The 18,492-nt window shown below is 35.9% G+C and overlaps 1 non-coding gene across 1 annotated transcript; it reads right to left on the bottom strand.

Annotated features, from left to right (window-relative positions):
- Positions 1–8,751: 8,751 nt before the first annotated feature.
- On the bottom strand, positions 8,752–8,825 carry TRNAN-GUU (transfer RNA asparagine (anticodon GUU)). Its single transcript has one exon. It is a non-coding gene; the product is annotated as a tRNA-Asn (tRNA).
- Positions 8,826–18,492: the final 9,667 nt, after the last annotated feature.

The following is an 18,492-nucleotide window of genomic DNA, read 5'->3' as shown; positions in this document are numbered from 1 at the left end:
GATAGCTGAAGTTGATTAATAGTGCCACTTAGCTATTGAATCCAATGCATATTTAATAAACTGATTGCGACACATATTAATGCCGGCTGCTAGAATTAATAAATATTGAAAAAAATATTCAGAAATATGTTGTTGAGCCGTACTGCACCCTTGCTCTAATCTCAAGTTGAAAGGCAATTTAGATAAATAAGTCCCTTAGGACCTTTAATGTATTTTTGGTATATCTAAGACACTGGCCTTTACATCTGCATTTATTCATTTTGTGGGTCGGCTAAGTAATTTGTCCTACAAGTCGCCCATTGGGTGACATTATAACGGCCATAACTGATTTTTAACAATTATAAATGTGTCTTAGAGTATGGTTTGGTTTCGTGAACTAAACTTGGAGTGACATCTGGTGGCTGAGTACTGTTTTTATTTGATATTTTTAGTTTTAATTTATGTTTATATATATACACCATTCTTTCATTTATCCATGATAAAATATCATGGATGAATTGAAGAGTTTCTCGCAAAAATCTTTCTCAGTAGGTAGAACAAAATGAATATTTTTACTTTTTACAATATTTAGTTAAAATTAACTATAAAAGAAGTAGAAATTTGTAATCCATTAACCACTTTTCTAGGCACTATGTGCCCCATACTAGCGTCCCCAAGAATCGACTCAAAACACCTTTTGATTAAACTTCTTTTGTTTGATACGTATAGGTTTTACACCGTTAGGCGTGGCTTTCTCATCGAGTATCACTTAATATATAACGAATTTATTATATAAAAAAAATTGAGGTTCAAGTCCTCCTTAGAGCCCGGGGCGATCACCTCTGTCAGTCCCCCGTCCTTCAGTCTTATCTACAATCCTTTCTTGACAGGCGCGAAAAAGCGCTGGCTCTCCAATGATGATTCTGATGCCACCTGAAAGGACAAGGGGTTTCAAAACTTTTAACCCTTCATTGATTAGTTAAGCAACCGTTTTGTGTGTTTCACCATTACAACCGCTACAGTTAATTACGAAGACAGAATAAAGCGACCCAAATTTCTACGCCTAGATATGGAAATTTTTTGCAGCAGCTCAGTGAGGGTTTATGAAAACCATGTCTTTTTTTTTTTTTTTTTTTTTTTGTCTGAATACCTATGCCTTTCCACATAATCTTTATGAAAGACTGTGTGAAAAGTCATGGCGAAAAAACAGATAATTTTTCTCTGTGTAAATATGCATAAAAGGATGGAAACAGAACAGCTGAGTAGTTTTACAGCTACGTGTTGCAAAATTTATTTGTCAACGAACAGGTGGCAAACCAACCCCTAATTATTACAGTACATGCTAACCTACATGTATGCGGTATAACAATATAACATATCATAAAATATTAAGGTTAAATTTTGCATGAAAGGTAATATGAAATAATAAAATGAACATTAAATATTTTATTATAGTTTTGCATAAATACTCCATGATAGTATTGATATCATGATATCAATACTATCATGATAGTATTGATGCTCATTGTCCACATAATCTAATCAGTTTTGCAGATAGGGAAAGGAAAATTGAGATGGCTTCCTGGAGCTCAAGTTCAGCAAAAAACTGAACCCCCTTCCCCCCAATTAAAAGAAACACTTAACAACAAACGACTTTCGAGTGGGGGGTGTTAACTCCTGATTGAGTCCTGCATCTAATGGGCCAAAAATATTGTAGTTCATAATTTTTGCATTTAATATATAAAGTTCATTCTTTAAAAATTTAAAGGTACAACAGCTTCGAAAGGAGTAAAACCAAATGACCGGAAACTTTGAACGCACACCAAACGAACCTTAGTGGTCTTAAACTTTCTAATTAATACCTTCCGTAAGAAGGCGCTGCTATCAATTGACAAACATTTCATGAGATTTGTAAATATTTCAGGTTTATAAGTGAGAAGAAACTTTTCAGATATTAAATTTCGATATTGATTATTCTCAATGTTATGAAAAAGAAAAAAAAAAGACATCGTTATCATAATGAAGATGAAGATTCAGCAACATATATTTCAGAGATACAGGTGGCTGAAACCACCCTAGTTAGTATATATTATATTTACTGTTTCTTTATTGTTAATAATTATTATTAATTGACTTATTAATTAACTTATTAATTTTACTATTATTAAATAACTTATTCATTTTACTATTATTAATTAACTTATTGATTTTATTATTATTTCATTTATTTATTATTATTTCATTTTGTTCAAAGTAAGGTTTGCAGTGGTGATATATCAAAGAAAGTAAACATGCGCAGTTGGCAAATAGGTCTCCTGGAAAAGTGCCATATAGGCAATCCGTTACGGTGCTGTAACGGATTGTAAGATAAAGAAAATCCAAGTAGGAATTACCTCATATATTTTACTTCTGTCTCCAGCTTGTTACCGAACTTTATTGGTCTCCAGAACACAACATTGTATGAGTTACTACTCTTCCTTCCTCTTTCAGCATGCAAACAGTAGGTACCATTTGCTACAACTTTTTTAAAATAAACAAATGACGTCTACTTCGCCTTTCGTTCATGCCTAATTAGAAAATAACGTGGTCTTTCACAAATTACAGAACGCAAGGAGTTTAGAGGAACGGAAACGAATGTTACAATACGTTAAGGGTGTGAGAGTGGTTGGTGGCACCAATATTGCGCAACAGGCTTTTTTCATAAAAAAAAAAAAATAAATACAGTATACTTTCAGAATAAAAGCACCTTCGGGGATTCAAGGTGCCGTTATTTCGATTTTTCTATTATGTAGAAAGTTTTCTTTATATTTAATGCAGAAATAATGAGATTAAATATAGGAAATAGAGAGATTAAGAATGCAATTTTGTTAACTGCAAGTAGAAAACGTAAACATGTTAACGATCCAATGTTATATTCTGCCATTAATGCACTCCTGTTTAAGCCCCGTTCTATTTTGTTTATTATATCAAAATTTAGTCTTCGCGGTAGCACAGTGGTATTGTCACCGTCCTCCCCACTCCGGCTGGATAAAGCCTGGGTTCACATCCTGTCGATGACGTGAAGAACTTTTATGGGCTTTTTTCACTTCGTGGCTGAGTTAGTCTATCCCAGGCGTAGATAGCAAGGTTTTTTCTCCAGAAACCGGGGTTGTTCGTCCAGCAAAACAGGCAAATTGACCAAAGAACACACGCAATTTAGAGACAATATGAATTAACTTTCCGGGTGACCCTAACGTAATAGTTCGGATTATATCAAGTTTGCCACTAAGCAAGTTTAATGTTTTACTTCTTTTCTTCTCTGCAGGTTTATTAACTTTAGGAGCCATGGTGAGGATTTTTTTTAATTTAAAATACAAATGTAAAACAGCGGTATAATCGGCGATATCAGTACAGAATTAATTTTCGAAATAGCGAACGTAAACAAATACAGTAATCACGTGACTTGTTTCCTTCAATGTAAACAGATTGAAGGAGTACTCCGTTTCGTAGTAATTGGGAAAGATGTTCACGCTTTTAAAAACTAAAATGTGATTTGTGAATCTCTGCTTACCTTATTCAATAGTATCAATAGAAACTTTTCTTGTGTGGGGGAGGGGACTAGGTTGTGTGTTGCTTGTAAGTTATATATAATTTACAATTATAACATAACTTACTAAAATGAAGAAATATTTAAAACGAGAAAAAGGAAAGAAATCCGACAAAAAAAATTAAAATGCGCTAATGCCTTCGAATCTGCGAAGCAGTTATCAAATGTAGCTTGCGAAATTCAAAAAAAAAAATCTCAATTTTTTAGTTTTTTTTAACGCTATGAAACTAGCCTACATATATTAATAATAAACACCTAGGCAATTTATACTTATTGATAGTTAAATTGAAAATATATATGATTGTATTAGCTCATCAGAACTTTTAACCTTTCCAAAGATCGCCACTAACACACTAATTGAATAATCTTGCGATTACAGGATAACATAATAAGTACATAGGCTTCACTAAACCGTTAATTAAGCTCTGCTTAGGTTACAAAATCGAAGGATCAACCTGCTCCGATGTCATCCAAAACGTAGAAATATGATTTACTCAGGATCAAAGATTATTTAGAACAAAACACCGTTTCATATTTAAAGTGGCCTACTAAGAGCTCCAGCCTCATTTCCATAGCATGGATGAGTAGAAATATTCTACGTGCTTGATACTATAAATTGAATCTCTCCTACATTAAAATTTTGATTTTCGGCTTACCACGAAGGTGTGCTAATGTCATGGCTGCGAAAGATTATGCAGTAGTAGAAGGGTTGTTGGACGAAAAACCCTAGTTTCTGGGACAAAAATCCATGCTACCCACTCGCCACAGACCGACTAACTCAGCCAAGTTGTGAAAAAGGCCCATAAAAATTACTCGCATCAACGAACCCGAACTCAGGTCTTTTCCATCTGGTGGGAAGTGGACGGGGATTCTACCAACTACGTTACCTACGAGGGCAAAGATCATGTGAAACAGAGTAGTATAATATTGTTGGTATTTATACATAATAAAATTTTTGTTCAAGAGAAACAGATACTGTAATCTTATTAATAACTATTATTTTTTCCCTGTTTTTTTGAAGATTTTCTTGTTCTATGACAAAGTAATAAAGTTATAGTCAAGTTAAAATGTAATCAGTTTAAGAAGATGAATCATTTGAATCTGAATCACTTGCAGAATCTCAGGGGCGGAAAAATACTGCGCCCTTTTCATGTAGTAAGTCAGGGACGTAGTAGTAGTAGTGGCATGTGATGTAAGAAAGCAAGTGTATGAGCTCATGCAGCATCAGCCAAAAAAAAAAAAAAAACACACCATTCACTCCAAATGCCTGTCCAGTTCCTCCTTAAATTTATTCAACCTATCAACTTCCACAACGACAGATGGAAGTTTGTTCCAGCAATTAACCACCCGCTGGCTAAAAGAAAATTTCCGCACATCTATTCTACATCTGTCCTTTCTTAATTTGAATTTATGCCCCCTTAGGTTCGTAATCTGAACAAGTGGAAGGATCCCATCAGAATTCAGCGTGCTCAACCCATTCAAAGTCTTATACGCCTCAATCAGATCACCGCGCAGGTGCCTAGTCTCCAGCCACTGCAATTTGCAGAACTTAAGCCTCTCTTGGTAAGAGGATCCCGTCATTCCCCTCACCAATCTTGTTGCCCTTCTCTGTACACGCTCAAGTAAATCTACATCCTTCCTAAAATGAGGCCTCCAGACTTGTACGCAGTAATCAAGGCGTGGCCTGACCATTGCCTTATACAGAGGGATAATCACCTCCTTTTCCCTGCTAGCAAAATTCCTATATATCATTGACAAAACCCCATGACCTGCCCTGGCAGCCTGTCTGCATTGCTCAGAAAACTTCATATCTGCCTGCACAATTACTCCCAGGTCTTTTTCATTTTCTACCACCTTAAGTGTAGTACCAGAAAAACATACACAGTTGGTACGTTTCTCTGGGGTTACTTCTTCCCATATACAGTACTTTGCATTTGTCAAGGTTAAACTTCAGTTGCCACTTCTTAGCCCATCTGCCCACATTATCTAGATACTGTTGCAGTAGCACACTGCCATTACTATCATTAACAACCCTGCCAACCTTTGTATCATCTGCAAACTTCGACATTAAGCAAGCCTGATATACCTTCATCAATATCATTGATAAATATACAAAACAACAGTGGACCCAACACCGAACCCTGTGGGACTCCACTAATAACATTAGTCCACGAAGAGCAACACCTAACAAACGTCCAACCTTTGTTAGGCTACGGGGCCAACTATAAAGCAGAAGGTCGCGGACTGTAAGACAATTCCTTTACCATTAATTATTCCAAACAGAATTTAATTTTTGTTACCAATGTTTGTATGTACCTTTTTTCTTTCTTTCTTTTCTTTCTTAAAAAGAAAAAAAAAAAAAAAAAAAAAAAGGAGACACGGAACACGCGTGGAGAAGACTCAAGGAGAACCTCGCCCAGGAACCTGCTTACTACTAATCATCTAAAACCAGCGATCGCAAGAATAACCCCATGGAGCTGCGGATATTCCCATGATGAAGAGAACCACAGCCATAGCTAACAGACCAACAATGGACCTGACCAGTGTTCATAGCTGAGGAAAAATATGGCTATCAATGACAGAGAAGACCAACGAAGATAGAGAAACTCCAAGTTGCTGCCTCAACGGAGCCATATTGGCTCTATGCTCTGCACTCTCTTGTGCAGTGCAATTCTTTTACTCCCACTCCCGGCAGGGGAGAGAGGTGACGGCTTGCTGTCGCCTCTCTTCCCTGCCACACCATTTCTTCCCTCTGGTGGGGCATGGGCATGCCTCACTGAAAAATTGGGGGTCACCTACCCTATCGACCCTTTTCTTCCTATTTCACCCCCCAGCCTTCACTCTCCCCTCCCAGCACTTTTTCTTGCACAGCGTATAGCCCTACACGTCCAAATTTAAAATATACCAAAAAATTTCGCCCAACCTTTTAGGCACTTTAGAAACAGGCTTTCAGCGTCAAACCCCATATTAGTGCTTTAATGTAAGTGATTTAAAATCAACCGCGGTCGTTCCAATTTTATTTTAGGTCCTAGCCACTAAAATCCCAGGAAAGTAAGTGGCAGGGCCTGCCAGAGTACAATTGACTCAATGGTAACACCCGGCTAGCCTCCACGTGGCGAGGTATGGGCAACGTCTGGTCCCATTAGGGGCCTGGCGGCCAATAAGCCGGATAAACAATGGGCACAACATATAACACTACTCATGACCCACACACTTCTAAATCTCTGGCTTTGACAGGGTACTGTCACCGATACATAGAACATTCGCGGAGATGGGAGAAATCCCAGGAGCCGCTAGACCCTCAATACCTCATACCTCTCTTTCTTTTCTTTTGGGAGTTACATTTATACGAAAATCCGCCAATCTTTATTTTAAGTGAACCGTTATATCAGCGTCATCACCAAGTCCAGTATGTAAAAATACCACCCATACTGTGCATTGAACTTCGTATTCATAGCATTTTACTGAACAGAGAGAAGATGAAATTTGATGCTCTATTTTATCAAAAATAATAAAAGCTTCGGCCTCCTTTGATTATTTTCGACACGAAAATAGCAGGCACAATATGGCCCAAGAGGCCCTTGTGCCAAAACACCTCAAATACTACTACGAAAATAGCACAACACGATGTCAATACAAGAAAAACTCATGAGCCTCTGCTGAGACCGACTAATTCAGCCACATGAAAAAGAAAAAAAAAAAAAAAAAACATAAGGATTCCTTTCATCATTGACGGGATTCGAATCCAAGCTGTTTCCATCCGATGTGAGGAGGATCATGATTATATCCATTGCTACTCGCAACGGCAAATGTGAAATGCTGCTATTCAGGACGATAAATTACCGCCAATTGCATATTAAATTAACGAAATTATACAATTTAATTTTAGTTCAAATAGCTTCCCATGAAAAACAGGAGAGTAGCATCCCCTGCACTTCGAGTGGAGGGGAGAGGAAGGACACCAGAGCAGTGTTGGATCCAACGGATGTGACCGGGGTGTTTAACCCCTTTGGAATAAAATCCCTCCCCCGGTGAAAAATAGTAACTTTTATTTTATAAAACACGAATTCAATAAATTTATGTCAAATAAACAGCACATAAAATCACATCAACTAAGTGTGGTACTTGTTAGGTGGTAGACGGCGAAAATAAATCACTAAAATTCAAGATACGAAATTTTCAAAATAATTAAATGGGCAATATTTCTGGCTGTACAAATTGTAACTAAAGCGCCACTATTTCAAGTGTCCCCATTTTCGTTTTATGGTTTTCCGGTTCCTTTTATTTTCACACAAGCCATCTCTTGATAGTGTTTCACACAAACGGTCTACTTGTGACTAATTCTTTGTTTGTATATCGCAAACAAGATTGCAAGCCGCAAATAGGTTCGCCTGAATTGGTTACTGACTGATGCTATTGTAATTGTAATTATTAAACGTCCCGTGGCTTTCAAGGGAGTCTGCAGCCACTAATTCAATCATCAGCAATTTCGCTTTATGGTTTTCACATTCCTTTTTTTTTTTTTTTTTTTTTTCACAGCAATAATCTACTTGTGGCTAATTCTTCCTTTGTATATCCCAACGAGACGGTTTGGTCGCAGCCTATAAACAATACATTTTATAACCTTTTTACTATATATGCATCTGTACTGTAATATTGCAAGACTGCATGAAGATAAGCTGAAGACCCAAATGAGTAATCGGAAAAATTAATAAATGATTGATACACATGCAAAGAAAAATCAGAGAAGAATAACATTATTGCAATACAGTACTTGCATGTTTTATTATAATCTGTATAATTTTTTTTTTTTCCAAAATTTTAATCGGTGATTTTCGTATTAAACTGTTATTATTGTCAGTAATGTGGTTTTTGTGACCGACTGTTAGTATGTTAGTATTTAGATGTTAAATAATAAATATTTCCTTTTGTTTCCTATTTTGTTTTCTCATATTCTCTTATTATAACATTCATGAATATGCATAAATATAAATATACAGATTTGTTTGTAACATATACATATGTTGTAAATATTATTAATAATAAAAAATATACTACATGCACCCCCGAAGTTTACATTCTCCTCCTCTCCCCCAGTGCAAACGCTCTGCCCCTTGAAGGAAGAAGAGATGGTAAAGGAGGAAGAAGATAAGAGATGGTAAAGAAAACGAAAAAATTAATAACTTCGTCCCCGGGTGGGCTCGAACCACCAACCTTTCGGTTAACAGCCGAACGCGCTAGCCGATTGCGCCACGGAGACTGCTTGTCTTTTCTTTCTTCTTTTTTATTGTTGTTATTGAATTTTTCTTTGTAATTATATTTAATTCATCCATAATGTATAAAGTATTCCATAATGTACAGTATTGTTCATTTAACAAATTTTCAACAGCAGTAATTCGTAATTATTTCTTTTGCATTATTATTGGATTTTTAAAATTTTCGTTCGCTGATTATAACTATCACAGTATACATGTATTACGCACATCTATTAAGTTTTTTTATTTTTTTATTCTTCCTCCTTTTACTGTTATTTTTTCCTCTGTTGTGTCTCTCAATGCTGGCGGGATTTATTTTTATCTTTTTTTTTTTTTCTTGTAGTTTGTTGTCAATTCCTTATTTGATTTAAATTTAGTGACTGGTACCCCCTTCCAAAATGGCAGTGATTGATATGCCTAACCCAGTATGGTCAGTGTTGTCAACTCTTAATAATATTTCCCGCTAGCCGCATACTCAAAATCCGCTATTTTTAACACTTAACCCGCCAAATTTTTAAAATTTTCATTTGTTTGTACTTTGTACAAACAAACAAATAGTATATATAAATAGTTATTTATTTTCTGTTTTTAATATAAAATCAATATCTAAAAATCTAAATTAATTTCGAAATTCAATATCTCCTCATCATATGCTTCTTGTGTACCTATTTTGCGAAGTACTTCTTCAGGCAAAACAATTTTTACAACACTTTTCAACTCTTTTGAGCCCGTATCGTACTGATAAGATTGCATTAACCATGCCAACACTGATTCTGTTGCGTGTTTTGTTTTTTTACTAGATTTAAGTTGCTGAATATTCTTTCCACATCTGCATTGGATAATGGCAAAATTAAAATACCCAATGCAAATTGGCTAATTTCTTTAAATGGATTTTCACCGCTTGCATCTGGATATTTCTAAACTTCTGACCAAAACTTCATTGTATTGTTGATGTTTTCCCATTTAACAAGAGTAATGTTTATATACTGTTGCTCATTTTTTTCAATTTGATTCAAAAGATTTGTTTACTCTTTGTACTTCAGATAAGATAGTTTTTAAAAATAAAATATACGCCAAATTACTTTCATCTTTGAACATCGAATAAAGAAGTTGTGCAGTATAACGTTTGTCAGTCAAACGAGTTATTTCAAAATGGGCTTTTATTTCAATATACTGTTCTAAAATTCTTGTTATAGCAACTTCAATGGATAATCACCTTGTTTGACACGAATGAACTATCTTTTTCGGATCTGCACCATCGTTTATGGCACTGTATAAATATTTGAATTGATTTTGTCAGCTAGTGGATTTACTAAACCAATTATAAGTTTCAGCGATCATGAATTCTCGACTTCTAGGGAATGTTTCGCAGGTTGCATGAGATACTGCTAATTGCAAAGAATGACATACGCATTTAATTAATATCAATTTCGGTACATCGGACTTCGAATGTGTATAAACGCTGTTATTAACTCCAATCATAACGCTAGCATTATCTGTCCCAATGCCCACAAATTATTTAAATTCTGGTTTAAATCGTTTCAGCTAATTCTTCATATTATTTTTGGTATATTGTAATTATGGAAGGTAGACTAAATGATACTGAAAACAGACTGGCTCTGATGCCGTAGCCTAGTGGTCAGGCGCGCGGGTGCATAAGTACACGTGCCTTGAGTGACCGGGGTTCAAGCCCATGACTGCTGAATACGGTACTGTTTCTTGTATTCTGTGTATCTTGTTAACTCCTCTGACCGTTTGGTCGTCCCGGAGTATAAACAGAAAATTCATTTATTTATTTAAAGGAAGTTTAAAATTTTCCAGCGTTATTTTAATTGAATTTGAAATATTTTCAGCGTTACATTGATCATTTCAGCGTTACATACTAATTCTACAAGAGCTAAGAATGTAGAAACTCTTTTATCGAATTGCTCATCATAATACACAATTGCAATGCCTAATAGTTTTGTTACACTAATATCGTTTGATTCATCTAGTAACAAACTATAATTTGAAAAGCCATTGAGCACTGACTATAATAAATCTTTCTGAAAGTGGGGGTGTAGGATATATTTTATAACGCCGTTGCATTTTGTTCGATGAATTTTTAAAGTTTTGGCTGTTTGATCTTGGAATGCATTCTTACATAATTCACCAAGGTGGTCTATTGCCAGTATTGACGAGTGAGCACAAACAAACAAACTTAACTTTGCTTCAGCTTCCACTGTTTGTAAATTCTTGGTGGGAAAATTTAATTTAGATTGGTTGCCTGATCTATTAGGTGAAAATGGTTCTTCTACTGACTTAATATGTTTGAAAGTTTTTAAATGACTTTTAATGTTATGTCGGTAATTCGGATCGCATTTCTTGGAAGGCAATCAAATACGAAGAATAAAAATTATTCAATGCCATTTCTTCGCGGTTTCAAAATAAGGCGTCATTAGAATTTTTCCCACATTTTTAGATTTGATTCAACAATTAAAGCTATGACCCAACGGTCAGGTCGTTTGACCGCGGGCGTAACTACGTAAAATTGTTGTGGTTCACCTCAGGGAAATTCCAGAATAATATAAAACCGATTCTTCGCTTTATAAAAAAAAACAAAAAAAACCTATGAAATATGATATCCCTACTATGTTTACGATGTATATCAATAAAACATTTCAATTATGAAATATTTTATTGTTAATTAAATAATTAATTGAACAATTAATTTAATATTTGTTAAATAAATATTTCTTAATTTAAATGTTACATTGCCAAAATATATAAAATGCTAAACATTTATACTCTTCCCGCTAAAAAATCCGCTATCCGCTATTTCATATTTTAATCCGCTAAACCTGAAGCAATTCCGCTAAATCTAGCGGGAAAACCGCTAAAATGGCAACACTGAGTATGGTTAAGTATGTTCATGTCAAGCGGCACCAGAAGTTTCCCCCATCTCCACATACTGGTTAATGTTAATTAGGGTGTTTATCCCCCGCCACTGTTTTGAAATAGCGGTTAAAATTAGGGCGTTGATCTTTCCCCCCCTCCCGCTGTTTTAAAATCGGAAAACGAGTGCCCGATTTTAAAACAGCGGCAAGGGGGGAAGGATAAACGCCCAACTAACACTAACCATAGCGGGTTAGGCATATCAATCACTGCCATTTTAGAAGGGATACCGGTCACTATATTGTATCCCTTATTTTTATTTTATTTTTCTTAATTTTATTTTATTTCATTTATTTATTTTTATTTTTTTTTCTTGTAGTGTGCTATGAATTCCTTATTTTTATTTTATTTTATTTTTTCATTTTATTTTATTTAATTTATTTATTTTTATTTTTAAATTTTGAATTTCTTTTTTTTTATCATTTTTATTACTTTATTATTTTATTTTATTTGCTCATATTTTGAATGGTTTGGACATTCCGTAAGTGACACTGGAGGTTTGCTGCCGTTCGCGCTCAGTTATGGCCCTGCTCCTCGTGGGTATCTGGACGCACCTCCCTGGTGTTTGTTGTTTTCTGGCCAGAAACAACAACTATCCAACATATGCACAGCACAAACATAGCATTCACGTCAAAAACTATACAATGTAACTAATGGAGTGTTTCCAACACTTTTTTTTTTTTTTCTTAAAGCTCACATAAAGTTGTTTTCAATATGAACATTAGTTTTTTTCATTTAGATCCATTTTACAGGAGAAAAAAAAACTTTAAAATTCTTAAACTCCATTGAATAAAAAATATACAAAAAATGTTTAAAAAAAAAGATACATAATATTCAATATTAATATTAACTTAATTGAAGGAATCACAATTTTCAGAGTCAGAAACAACTTTCGTATGAATGGAGAGGTGTTAATTCCTTGCTGGTAGAGGGTTCTGGTGAAACAGGTCCAGTTGATGACGTGGTCTTGAAGAAATCATCAAGGTGCCTTACACCTTGGTGCCGCATCCTTATTACTGTAGATCTAAATTGTCTAAAATTTTCATAATAAGGAAGCACATCAGGGTCTGATGATGATATCATCCATATGTTGTCTGGATTTACGATGAGGTGCAACAGATACTTCGTCTTTGTCCTCATCATCGTCCTCTTGTTCTGCATGAAGAACATTTTCTGCAATCTCTACCTCAGAAAAAATTTGATAGCCCGGATCACCTTCATTATTTTCGAGCCACTGTTCCACATCATTCTCAGTGGCATTTTTCTTGCTGGCTCTCAGAAGAGTGTCCCGAAAATTAGACGCCTCAACTCCCTCAAAACCCATTTCAGGTTCTACGTCGTACAACAACTTCTTACAAGCTTTGGCCGAGGTAGTAATCTTCACATCTTTCCACACAGCTGCTAAGTTGAAGATAGCAAATCTGACGTTGTATGATGATGTAATTCGCTCCTTATTTAGTATACGACTAGGGGTGCTTGTTTCATGCTTGTAAGCTTGGGTATTTTCCGGAACGGCACAATAAAAAGCCCAGTCTCGTCAGCATTATAAAGCTGTGATAAAATGCGGCCCTCATTTTTAATGAGGACATTTAGATACATTCTGAAGGACATTTAGATATTTTCCTCAACTTGTTCTTCATCTGCACTTAAAGATTCACCACAGCTACTTTCAATGCCGTGGCGCTTTCAAAAACGCCACAGCCATCCATCACTCCCCTGAAATTTTAGGCCTACGCTATTGGTGAATAAAAAAATGTTCTAAATTTTTCCTTTAGGACAGAAATTTTTTTGTCCGTTAAATCGAGGGCCTATATATATATATATATATCCACCCCCTTCTGGGCTTATAATTGTCGAATTATTATGATTAAATACTCTAATCCAAACTCTCCACCATTTAATCACCATTTTTTACCACCATATCTTAACAGCTTTATCCTCAACTTCGCCTCCAATGTCTTTTGAAATCTGTCTAATGTTAATATTAAATATTTACCTTAAATCAAAGCCCAACTATCCTTATTATCTTTGTACACTCTGGCAGTTAAAACCAAGTAAAATATTGATACACAGATTGGCAACGAACGGTGTGAAGTTCTAACTGGAGCTATCTACAAAGTTAAGAAAAATATTTTCTACCCTAATAAATATTTTCTGAGCTTTATAACTCATGATGGATGAGTTAAAATATAATATTCGCTTGTTGTATTACCCCAAATTTGCATATTATTTAAAAATTTTTTTTTCTTATTTTATTTCAGTAAGCGTCATTTTATTTCTGCTGCAATTAGTAACCATGGTATGTGTGGGTGTGTGTTTTCATTAAAAAAATAAAATAACTGATAAATAAAATTAAATTAAAACATATAAAAGCACACTGAAACATTCATAGCAGAAAGCACACCATCACCAAAAAAAAAAAAAAACACATCAATATCAACTTTTTTTTTTTTTTTTTTTTTTTCAGAGGAAGTGAGTCAAATACAAAAATATTCTTGTTGACACCAGACACAAAATGTAGAGGGAATTAATAAAATAAAGGCTGATATACTGTGTACATATAAAGCACAAATAGTCACCCTACTACAAGCTATTATCATAAGATAAGGTACACAATATTTGCTCCATTTTTCCTCTGAGTTGGGGGGGTTGGATTGCCCCATTGCCCTCTCCTGAATCCGCCACTGTCGTATTTGTAGGACTGCACTGATAATCCAGCTGTAGTTTTTATGGAAAGTATGAATTGTACTTGGATTAAATGACGTAGCCGAATGTCAGGAGCAAGAGGGCAGTAGCACGCGCCCTTTGAGTGGACAGGGTTCAAACCCGTGACTGTTAAATACGATTAACGTTTGTATTGATGCTTTATTGTAAACAAGAACATATTTTCTGAGGGATTAGTCAAATGATATACAGTACTGTAATTGTACAGGGGGCTGTATTGTCTACTTTAATAATTCTCGGCTACTTGCTAATTGCACTAGGATTAAATTTTAATCATATCCATTAGTAGGCTGACCATACGTCACGTTTTCAAAGGGGACAGTTCCGTTTTTTGCTATGCGCCGGCCGTCCCGTTACACGTTTTAGTAAAAATATCTTTTTTGTCCCGTTTTTTAAAAAAAAAAAAACTTTAAAAAACGCTTAAATATTGGCGCAACATAACCTGTAACCCCAGGGACTCACATCGGTGAGTATGTGCTTGGCACACGCAGGGTCTCGAGCTGGATATCATCATTCTTCTCTTCTTGGTGATTTCTTTCTACTTCTGACTCTTGTTTTCACACACACACGATAACTCAGAAATTTGTTTTTGGCTAGTGCAGCAAAGCCTCAGGCTTCCTTGCACCACATGGCTAATAATAATAATCGTGATGATATCGTAGGATGGTTGCCATTGTGGGTAGTAGTCATTCGTGTGACCACAGGTAGAGGCGCGTCGATCGATTGCCGAGAACGCCATCTGCCGGTGGTTACCACCACAACTGAACGAGACTGACATTTTTTGTCATAGACCTTTAACATCAGTTGTGTTGCGTGTCAGTAGTCTGTAGTTGGCATTTGTTCTGTGTGCTTGTCGGTTATTGTATACACATACACTTTAAAGTTTTTATTTTATACTTTTAAAAGTTTTAAGCCTCAAAATTTAAAATGTCAAAAAAGAGAAATTGCGCATTTAACGGAGACCTTCAAAAAGAATTCAAATTTATTAAACTGGACAATTGGTATAGTTATAAAACAAAAGTGATTTGTCAACATCGTAATGTTCATTTTTCTGTTGCTCATGGATGTAGGAGTGACATTAACCAACATCTAAGTAGCCAGAAACTTAAGAATGCTGAGAAAACTTAAAATTCAATTCAAAGCATTAGCTCGTTCAAAATCGATAAAAAAGATTTATCAACCAAAATTTTCTTCTGCACGTACAAAATCAGAAGCAGTAATTACTAACGTTTTATCACAATGTACAGTATACTGGATGAAGTAATGATGGATTTGAATGAAACTAAAAGCATTACAATAAGTTTAGATGCGTCAAACAAAAAAGACATGAAACTTTTTCCGATTTTTGTGCAGTACTTTTTGCCAAACTGTGGTGTTAAAGTTAAAATTATAGATTTTATTTGTTTACCTGGTGAAACACCGAACTACAAAGTATCATGTTGAAGAAAATAATAGATAAATTCTCCTTACAAAACAAAATCGTTGATCTGTGTGCCAACACAAATTTTGGAGGTTGTAAAAGAGTTGGTAAAAATAATGTATGGAGAAAAATTGAAAATGAGTTGGAGCGAAAGGTTATTGGTTGTGGCGCACATATTATTCACAGTTGTCTCCAGTGTTCTGTCGACTGTCTACCAATCGATATTGATTGTTTTGCATTTAAAATATATAAATACTGTTTTAGATACACAGTCAGAGTCTTAAAAACTTTTATGAATTTGCAGGAGACAATTATGAAAATCATTGAAACATGGAAATACAAGATTGATGGGCCTATGGACAAAAGTCCATAGGCCCATCAATTGACAGAATTTTAAGCATGTTTGACGGACTTCGTTCATATTTTCTTTCTCAAGAGAAAGAAAATGTTCTGTTATGTTGAAAAATATATTTGAAGATTTCTGTTTGAAATTATGGTTGTCATTCGCAAGAGATCAAGTTTCAACGTTCCAAACATATATTAGTTTTATTGAAAAAGATAATATTTCAGCTACGTCCGGACTGGTGGTCGAGTTTGCTTTAGCATTAGCATTAGCATTAGTAGAAGCATTTGATGCAAGAAAGCAAGCTTATGCAGCATCAGCCAAAAAAAAAAAAAAAAATAATAATAAATAAATAAATAAAAAATAACCACTTCCACTTCACCCCTCTGTTCCTTCGAAATACCTGTCCAGCCGAGCCTTAAACTTATTTAGTCTATCAACTTCTACGACAAGGGATGGAAGTCTATTCCACCAACCAACCACCCGCTGGCTAAAGGCAAGTTTCCTCACGTCTATCCTACATCTGTCTTTTCTCAATTTGAATTTATGCCCTCTCAGGTGATTATTCCGAGCCAGAGGAAGTATCCCATCAGCATTGAGCATGCTCAAACCATTCAAGGCTTTATACACCTTTATCAGATCACCTCGCCGGTGCCTAGTCTCTAGACACTGTAATATGCAAAACTTAAGCCTTTCTTCGTAAGAGCACCCCTTTGTTCCATTCACTAATCTTGTTGCCCTTCTCTCTACTCGTTCCAGCATCTCTACATCCTTCTTGAAATGAGGCCTCCACACCTGTATACAGTACTCTAGGTGTGGTCTGACCATTGCCTTATACAAGGGAATAATCACCTCCTTATCCCTGCTAGAAACATTCCTATATATCATCGACAATACACCATGAGCTACTCTTGCAGCCCGTCTGCACTGCTCAGAAAACTTCATATCTGCCTGCACAACCACTCCCAGGTCCCTTTCATTCTCTACCACTGTCAGTGTAGTACCACAGAGTTGATACGTTGCTCTGGGGTTGCTGTTTCCCATATGTAGTACTTTACATTTGTCAATGTTAAACTTCATTTGCCACCTCTCAGCCCATCTGCTCAACCTTTCCAGATCCTGTTGCAGTAGCATAGTGTCAGTAGTGTCCTTGACAACCCTGCCAACCTTCTTATCGTCTGCATACTTGGACATTAAGCTTGATATACCATATCAATATCATTTATAAACACAGAAAACAATAATGGACCCAATACTGAACCCTGAGGGACTCCACTAATAACATTAGTCCACGATGAGCAGTGTCCATTGATTACCACTCTCTGTCTTCTCCCCCTCAACCACCCCTTTATCCATAGCAGCAATTTGCCTCCAATGCCACACTGCTCTAATTTGTGCAGCAGTCTTCCATGTGCAACAGTATCAAAGCCTTTCTAAGATCCAAGTATATAATATCAAAGTTATTCCCTGCATCCAGTTCTTTTGTGACTGCATCATAGTATCCAATCAAATTGGCCAGGCAAGACTTCCCCTTAACAAAACCATGCTGCGTCTGAGTTATGACTGAAGTCTTGTCTAGATGATCCTGCAGTGCTTCTTTAACCAGTGCCTCCATTAATTTTCCAGGAACAGAAGTTAAACTAACAGGTCTATAATTATTTGTGTCGCCCTTTGATCCTCCTTTGTGAATTGGGGTCACATTTGCACATCTCCAATCCATGGGTACTTCCCCTGAGTCCAAGGAAGCTCTCATAATTATGGCTAAGGGTTTGCTTACTTCCTTTGCTGCCTCCTTTAATGTAACTGGATAGATCCCATCCACCCCAGGTGCCTTTCTTGTATTTATCTTCAACAATTTCTTCTCCACTTTACTCTCAGGTATTACAAGATTCTCTAGCTTACTGCCAGAGTTGAATACACCTCTGGCATTCCCCTCGCTGAATAACTCCTCATGTGTGCTTTGTTTATTATATCGCTGTCTCATTACAGCTTGTGGGTTGTGGCCTCTAATATTACCTGGGGCTTCTGCTGTAATACGGTACACTTTCTTTGATCAACTGATATTTCCTCGCTAGCTTCTGATATATTATCCTGGATGACTGGTCGTTTTTAAGAGTGTACTCCATTTGGATGATCACCCTGCATCCTATGGTGATGTGTGGATTGTTTCTGACGCTAGGTGACATCACTAACATGTGTCATCAGACATTCCGGGCTCCTTAGCGATGTATTTTCTCTAGTTCCTAGTGTT

The sequence above is a fragment of the Mastigoproctus giganteus genome, chromosome 12 (assembly GCF_048544385.1).
Source record: "Mastigoproctus giganteus isolate SK-2022 chromosome 12, ASM4854438v1, whole genome shotgun sequence".
Taxonomy (NCBI): Eukaryota; Metazoa; Arthropoda; class Arachnida; order Uropygi; family Thelyphonidae; genus Mastigoproctus; species Mastigoproctus giganteus.
Note: the sequence above shows the minus strand (reverse complement) of the source record. Positions and strands in the feature narration are given on the sequence as shown.